The sequence below is a fragment of the Hevea brasiliensis genome, chromosome 11, assembly GCF_030052815.1.
Source record: "Hevea brasiliensis isolate MT/VB/25A 57/8 chromosome 11, ASM3005281v1, whole genome shotgun sequence".
Lineage (NCBI taxonomy): Eukaryota > Viridiplantae > Streptophyta > Magnoliopsida > Malpighiales > Euphorbiaceae > Hevea > Hevea brasiliensis.
This window is the reverse complement of record NC_079503.1, coordinates 41,365,632-41,374,512: the sequence shown is the minus strand read 5'-3', so window position 1 is coordinate 41,374,512 and position 8,881 is coordinate 41,365,632. Positions and strand designations below refer to the sequence as shown.

General features: G+C 34.5%; 1 long non-coding RNA gene across 1 annotated transcript; it reads left to right on the top strand.

Moving 5' to 3' along the window:
• Positions 1-653: 653 nt before the first annotated feature.
• Positions 654-6,745, top strand: LOC131170600 (uncharacterized). The gene is made up of 3 exons (XR_009141394.1): positions 654-853; positions 5,841-5,904; positions 6,489-6,745. It is a non-coding gene; the product is annotated as an uncharacterized LOC131170600 (long non-coding RNA).
• Positions 6,746-8,881: the final 2,136 nt, after the last annotated feature.

The window sequence follows — 8,881 nt, the reverse complement described above, 5'->3', positions numbered from 1 at the left end:
AGGTTTGTGCACAACTAACTATTTTGTTACTTTTCACTTTTAAATTGATTTAAACAATTTTATTTTATGATTTACAATTTTGCTGTGTTGAGGATTTTAATTTGTTGAATGAAATTATATAAATTAAATGTAAATTTTCTTATGCATTTAAGGATTTATTGCATGGTTTTGAGGATTATAAATTTTAAGTTTGATGTGTTGCCAACCTTGAGCATGAATTTATGATGATTCAATATGTTAATAGTTTGTAAATACTTTCTAAATAGAAATTGTTTTAAATATGATTTGAAACCATAGTTGACATGTCGGGGAAGAGTTTGAATGAGTACTCATATATACTAGCTAGTCTTTGTTCCTCCCCTTTAGCCTCGGTTATTAGGAGTGTTTGAAATGTCGTGGTGTACAACACGGTATCTATTTGAATTTTGGGTCATGGGTTCAACTGTGTGAATTGTTGGCAACGCCCTTTAAATTATGTATAGTTTGATAAATTGTGGTTGAAATAAATAATTTGTCAATAATTCAAAATATTTTTGTATTGTTTCGAGATTTAAAAGAAATATAGACAAATAGTTACTATTTGATCAAAACGTTATTCAAATGAATAATTTGTATGAATGAAAATATTGATTTATGAATGTCATGGATTTTGAAGAATTTAGAAATTTTAAATTTTTATTTGTTATGAATTGTCAAATATAACTTGTATTAAGTTTTAAATTATTAGTTTGTGCACCACTGAGTTCACCACTCAGCGATAGCTTTGTATGCTATCGCAGGTGAAAGGAATACTAAAGCAGCAGAGCAAGATTTCTAAAAAGACATAGTGAGACTAACTTCGGGTATATCATAGGTATACCCTTGTGCTTTAGATTCTGATGTAATTCTGTAATTACATGTATGAAATTTCCTTTGAGCAGTTGTATCAACTCTTTTGTAATATATTTTTGGATTATAATTAAATACAAATTATTATAAGGTTATCTTAAAATTTTATGTATTTATAAAGTTTTGCACTACTAAATTTTTAATGATCCCATGAATGTAAATATTAATTTTGTTACCTTAATGAGAGGTTTCAATATTTGATTTAATTTAAACTGTGTAATGAGTTGCTTTTGCTGATTTGTGAAATGAGATTGAATAATAAAACTGCCTTCAGAATCCGCTATGGCCATTATGAGTTCTTAGTCATGCCATTCGGGTTAATTAATACTCCGACTGCTTTTATGGATCTAATGAACACTATCTTCATACCATACCTCGATCAGTTTGTTGTGGTATTCATTGATGATATATTGGTTTATTCGAGGAGTGCAGAAGAGCATGATAGACATCAGTAGATTATACTGCAGACTTTGAGAGAAAAACAGCTATACGCCAAATTATCGAAGTGTGAATTTTGGTTAAAGAAAATATCCTTCTTGTGGCACATAGTATCAACAGAGGGCATTAAGGTAGATCCAAGTAAGATAAAAGTTGTTCTTAATTGGAGACCACCCAGAAATTTCACTGAGATTTACAGTTTTCTGGGTTTAGCTGGATACTACCGTCAGATTGTGAAGGGGTTCTCCATGTTGGCATCTCCATTAACCAAATTACTTCGAAAAGATGTGAAATTTCAGTGGACGGATAAATGCCAGTAGAGTTTTGATGAATTAAAAAGATGTTTGACTGAGGCTCCAGTCTTGACTTCACCTACTCTGGGTAAAGAATACACAATTTACAGTGATACTTCTCACAATGGGTTAGGCTGTGTACTGATGCAAGAACGGAATGTCATTGCCTATGCACCACATGAGAGGAATTATCTAACACATGACTTGGAGCTTATAGCTATTGTGATTGCTCTTAAGATCTGGAGACACTATTTGTATGGGGAAAAGTGTTACATCTATATAGATCATAAGAGTTTGAATTATTTGGGAACTCAAAAGGAGTTGAATTTGAGACAGAAGAGATGGTTAGAGTTGATAAAAGACTATGATTGTTTGATAGACTATCAACCAGGAAAAGCTAATGTAGTGGCTGACGCTTTAAGTCGCAAGACTATGGCGAGTCTACAGGTTACTCCTTTGTCTATGGTACATGAGTTGAGATCATTACATGCCAGCTTAGAGATTAATGATGAGGGGCAGACAGCAATTGCATGGCATGTACAGCAAGTGTTGATTGATCAGATAAGAATGGCTGCTCATAATGATCAGAAGTATCAGAAGTTGTTGGAAGAAGTCCGGCAGGGCAAGAAACCAGAATTCTCAATAAGAGATAACGGTCTATTACTACACTAGGGCAGAATGTGTGTTCCTAATGATGTTGATTTGAGGAAGATCATTTTGAAGGAAGCACATGAGTCTCTTTTTGCCATTTACCCTGGTGGCACAAAAATGTATAGAGGGCTAAAGGAGCATTACTGGTGGATGGGTATGAAAAGAGATATGGCAGAATTTATTTCCAAATGCCTAACTTATCAGAAAATGAAGGCAGAGCATTAAGTACCCGTTGGTTTGTTACATCCACTACCAGTACCAGAATGGAAATAGGAGAGAATAATAATGGATTTTGTCATGGGACTTCCGAGGACACAGAAGAGTCATGATGCAGTATGGGTCATCATTGACAGACTGACTAAGTCTGCTCATTTTCTGCCAGTCCGGATGGACTACAGTTTAGAAAGATTGGCCAAGTTTTACATTGATGAGATAGTAAGACTGCATGGAGTGCCAATATCCATTGTATCAGACAGAGATCCTAGGTTCACTTCTAGATTCTGGGGTAGTCTTCAGAGTGCCCTAGGAACTAGATTGAGCTGCAGTACGACATTCCACCCACAAACAGATGGCCAGTCTGAGAGGGTAATTCAGATCTTGAAGGACATGCTACGAGCTTGTGTGATTGAGTTTGAGGGAAGTTGGGACATACACTTGCCTTTGATTGAGTTTAAGGGCAGTTGGGACATACACTTGCCTTTGATTGAGTTTGCTTATAACAACAGCTACCAATCAAGCATTAGGATGCCCCCATATGAAGTTTTGTATGGCAAAAAATGCAGAACTCCCCTATGTTGGGATTAGGTAGGTGAAAGAAAGATGATTGGGCCTGAAATTATTCGGCAAACCAAGGAAAAGATCAGGGTGATCAGAGATCGACTTAAGACTGCATCAGACCATCAAAAGTCCTACATTGATTTAAAGAGGAGAGATATTGAGTATGCAGTGGGTGAGAAAGTATTCCTCAAGGTTTCCCCTTGAAAGAGGATTATGAGATTAGGCAGAAAGGGGAAACTGAGTCCTCATTTCATTGGGCCATATGAGGTTCTAGAAAGAGTGGGTCCTTTGGCATATCGTTTTGCGCTACCTCCAGAGTTAGAGAAGATACATAATGTTTTTCATGTGTCTATGTTGAAGAGGTATCGATTAGACCCATCTCATGTACTACCAGTAGAAGAAATTGAAGTGAATATAGACCTCACATATAAGGAAGAACCCATAGAGATTCTAGCTTATGAGGTGAAGCAGCTACGGAACAAACAGATACCGTTAGTGAAAGTGCTGTGGAACCATCATTCGGGCCAAGAAGCTACTTGGGAACGAGAGGAGAACATGAGGAGACAACACCCACAGCTGTTTAGAGACTGATACCAGGTAAAATTTCGAGATGAAATTTATTTTAAGGGGGGGAGAATTGTAACACTTCTATTTACATAGCCTGGTATATTTCACTATTCCAATGACCGGTGTCGGTCCAGATAATTAAGGGGATTAGAACCACATCTAAGACAACTAGATAAGCCTTGAACACAAATAATTAGTAATTTTCAATTACTTAAGTATAAATAAGAAAAACAGAACATAAGAGGTTAAATGAGTCGAGAGTCACAGCAATGGGTGACCTTCTCGGGAAGGACTGCGAAGTCGATTTAAACTCAAATTTCGAACCGTAAAATGTGACGCCGTGATCCTTAGGATTATTGCGAAAACAGTGAAAAAGAGAAAATAAAAAAAAAGAAATGTTAAGCCAGTCAAATAATTAGGTCAAGGATCCGGAAGAAATATTGAATTATTTTCAAATCGGGTCGAACGGTGAGGGGCAATTTGATCAATTGACCTCGAGAGTTGACTCCTAACCTAACTGTCAAATAAAATTGGAGAAAAGAAAATTTCGGAATCGGAAATTAAATTAAAGAACTAATGAAAAAATAAATAAAAAAAAGAAAAGAAAAAGGAAAAGTGAAAGATGATGACAACATGCATGACATCATGCATGATGCAATAAACACTAATTAAAAAAAAAGGAGAATTAGTGGTCTTCCATAAGGATAAATACATAAAAGAAAAAGAAAAGAAAAAAAGAAAGGAGAGTCTTTTTCATTTGCCGTCCCTCTCTCTCTCACTCTTTCCCTCACCCATAAACCTCCATTAGAGCTCTTTTGTGAGCTTGAAAATAACAAAATTCCACCATAGAAAAGTAACCTACTATAGATAAAACTTGTTAGAGCAACTAGAAAGGAAGGTGCAAGGGAAAAAAAAAAGAAAAGAAAACTTGAAGGAAAGGAAGAAGAAAATTCTGCATTCAAGGTTAGTAAGTTCACTTCAAATTTTTAGTTTAATTAAAGTATTTATACCATAAAGAACTTATAAATATGCTTAAAATGAAATGAAAATATCCTTGGGGGACAAGAATAAATTTCGGCTAGCTAGGGTTTGTGATGGAAATGTTTGTGTTTTGATTGAATTAATTATGTTAGGAAGTTTAATTGAGTGATGGAGTGATGTTAGTATGCCTTGAATTAGTTAAATGTAACAATTAGTGTAGTTAGGGTTTTGGCACCTAGGGTTTGGAAGACAAAAATTTGGAGAAGTGGTCAAATGGTGTGTTTGACCTTGTTTGAGGTGAGAAATGGTCATTTGTGACCAATTGGGGTATGTTGGAAGTGTTGGAAGTGAGCGGAGATTCGGATTAGATGTGGGCAGTATGCAGGCATCATGACCTAGGTACCTTTCAGGGACCAAAACTGAAAATTTACAAGCCCAATTGGTGTGAGGCCAATTGGGAATGAAACTAGACACAAAATGGCACATTTTTCATTCAGGAATCATGCCCAAAAAGTGACTAAAACCTAATGAACAAATTGACCAAATCCGGACTTAGGTATTCTGCCCTGTACAAAAATGACCAAATGAACAGTGTTTGTTCATTTGGCCATAACTTGGGCTAGGCAGGTCTAAATGACCTGAAATTTTACCAGTAGAAAGTTGAGATATAGATCTAAAACTTTCATGAAGAACACAATGCCCAAATTATGCCCTTAACGAAGTCATTTAGTCACCCAAAGTTGGTGACCTAAAACTGCCAGAACCCAGAATTTGCCCAGAAAATCTGGGTAAGTGCAATCCGGCAGCCATGATTCAAATGGCTATAACTTGAGCTAAAAAAACTCCAATTGGAGTGATTCAAAAAGGAGAATAAAGCTAAGACAATAAGGAACAATTTCTATGAAGAAAACTTAGCTAAATTCTAATAGCAACATGACCAATGGAACAGTGCAACATAGGACACTAAAACTGAAAATTTGCAATTTTGCCTAAAGGACTTAAAATTTGAGAAAACAACCAAAACCAACAAGCTATGTATGTGGGTGAAATTAGAATTCCCATACCTATTAAGGATTAGAAAGTCAACAAATTGACTTGAATAGTGCAGTAAATAGTAACCCCGAAACACAAATTTTAAAGAACGTCAAGTTTAGCATATTAAAGCTAGGTAAAAGTAAATTTGAATTTATTTTTGGATTTATGATAAGTTGTGATACTGAAACACTGTAAAACTGTATGTTTCAGTTGAAAAGAATACCGGGAAAGAACCCGAGGGATCGAGTCAAGGTCAAGAGGCGACTCGCTTAAGGTTTGTGCACAACATGGAATTTCTATAAATTTTCTTCTGCACATTGTTTTGAATAAATTGAAATGTTTACTATGCTTCTGATTTAAATTGTTGAAAGATTAATTGTTGTGTTTGAAATGGAAATAAATATTTTGTAAATTGTTAAGATAGTTTTGAAACCATAGTGTCATGACCACATATTTGAATACCTCACTAGCATGACTAGTGAGGGAAATCAGTCTCAAATTTTAATTCCTTTTCTGGCTGAAGTGTTGAGGTGTGTGCTAGTAGAAGAAGAAAAAGAATGGGTTCCCATATATTTGAGCTAGCTGGCCTTGTGATGTGACTTCTCCTTAGCCTCTGGCTATTGAGAGGATATTTGTTTCGAATGGCATGATGTAACTATGAGTTTTTATGAAATTTGTTTTGAGACTTTTGAAATGAAATTGTTGGATTAAAATATTGTGAATCATGTTCTAAATTTATATCTCATGTTCAGTTTAATTTTTGAATAAATATGATTTAAATTCCACATAAAGATTATTTTAGTATGTTGTGCACCACTGAGTCCTAGTACTCAGTGATGGCTGTTATTGCTGTCACAGATATAGAGACTAGAGGAGCAGCAGAGTGGGCTGCTGAGGATTGAGGAGCTACCTACTCTGAAGTTTATCGGGTATATTTTTATATCATGATTGTAAAAATTATTTTGATGTATGTAATGTATGTAAATGTAGAAAATAGCCAATGAGCAGTTGTATAGAGTTGTATTAAGCTTGTAATAAAATTTGGTTTGGATTTTTTCTAATGTAAATTTTTGTAATAATGTATATAAATTGTTTTATCTTTAATGAAATATGAATGAAAGCATTTTGTTTTAATTTCAATGAAATTGATTAATAGTATTTTGATGATTGTTGAATTTTGAAAATTACGAAATGATGTTGAAATTGGTTAGGATGGTTGTGGAATTGATGAAGTTGTTAAGATAAATCATTGAAAGTGCTTTTTATAGATATTTGAAAAACTATTTTCTCAAAATACAGACAACACTCTGCCGAAATTTTTATAAAATTTGTAAAAAAATAAAATGAAATAAAAATTTTAACTAGTTTTCAAACTCTAATTAAATGTTTTGATACCTATTAGAAAATGCTCACCACTTATAAAAGTAAGAAAATTGTTTTAAAATCCCTTGTAGGGTACTTAATGAGTTATCGATAGGTGAAGCTCGGTAGTTCATTAGGTATTCTACGGGATCAGTTATACCTTACAGAGGGGTAAGGTATGACAACCAACTCCCTCTTCCCTTCTCTTCTTCTCCTTCTTCCTTTCTTTCTTTCTTTTCCTTTCTTTTTCCTCCTCTCCTCTCTCCCGATTCTGCTGTCCTCTTCTTCTCTTTTATATATTTATTTATTTATAGAAACTGTTGGAGAAACCAGCTCACGTGGATATGCAACTATTGTCCACTTTTTTTTTTCAAATTTCATTTTGGTCTCCTAACTTTTCAAAAATCCTATTTCCACCCCAAAACTTCTATTGCTTTTCTTTCAAGTCCAAGTTCACATTTTTTGACATAATTCTCACTTACTTGAATGGACAAGTTGGTCAAAAATTGTCTCTGAAGGCAAAATGATCAAAATGCTATTCATATGTCTTAAGGAGCCAAAACTGTATGTACCGATCTTAAAAATTCTCCTAACCTTTTTTTGGCATTCTAATGCTATCAAGGGCTCCGTAACTCTTCTCTGGCATCTCAGAAATTATTTCATAGGGTTTGCCTATGGGTATAGGGTCGACAACTGTCTTTGCAGTCACTTCCCGTTAGGATCACCCATCATCGGGGCATCGGCTTATTCAACTTTATTGTATTTCATTTCTAAAATTTTTCCTTAATTTTTCCTTACAATTATTTGGGTTATTTATGACTCCTCACTCTAGTTTATATATAGTTCCAGACATTTCGACTGTCCGGACCGACATTAATCACTGAAACAGTTGAATGAGGGTGTTACATTAATTACCAAGAGAAGCCATGAAAATCGATTAAACACCTCCATCATGTGTTGGTCAAATGGTCACACCAATATGGCCAAATGGTTCTTCACTCAAAATTCATGTTTTTTCTTGGATTTTCTTGGTTCCATTTTACATCTCATACATATTAACCACTATGAAAACAAGAAAACATATAAAAGCAAAATTAATTGGTCATGCACCAAACATGGCCGAATGGTTCTTCCCCATGGTCTCACCATGGCCGAAACAATTTTTACAATTTCCCTTTGAATTTTCCTTATTCTCAATCACATCTCATGCAACATTCACATGTCCCAAACATTATATAACATGATTCATTGTTCCTAATAGCAAATTAGGGTGGCTCTAATACAAATTGATAGAAAAATGCACCTTAACACGCTTAGGGTGCAAAATTAGCAATTTTAAAATTTTATAACCCTAGCTATCAGGAAACACATAAATACTTTATGCTATTGCAAAACACATAGATTTGGTCATAAATCATGTTTCTGAATTTTTAACATGCCTAATTGCCATTAGGAAACAAAATAAAGTTAGGGTTTTGGAGAAACCTTACCCCTAAAGGCACATAATCAAATTCTACCACCAATCCGAGAAGTGAAGACTACTAAATGCTAGCTCTCTAGCTTATCCATATGAGCACCTTGATCAAAGCACCCTTGATCAACCAAAGCCCCTTGATTCCTCTCCAATATGATTTGGCCAAGAGCGGAGATGAAGAATCATAGGGTTTTTCCTGGTTTCAAGTGTTTGGAAGTAATGAGAAACACTTTTTTCAACGCTTAATCCAAGATTATTAACACTTAATCTTCTTGAATTAAGCAAAGGAAGAAAAAAGAAACTTCTTGGCTATGGAAGGAGAAAGAGTTGGCCAAAGTTAGAAAGAAGAAGAAGATAATTTTTGTCTTCTTTTCTTTTCTTTTATATTTTAATTTCTTTAATTAAAATTAATTTA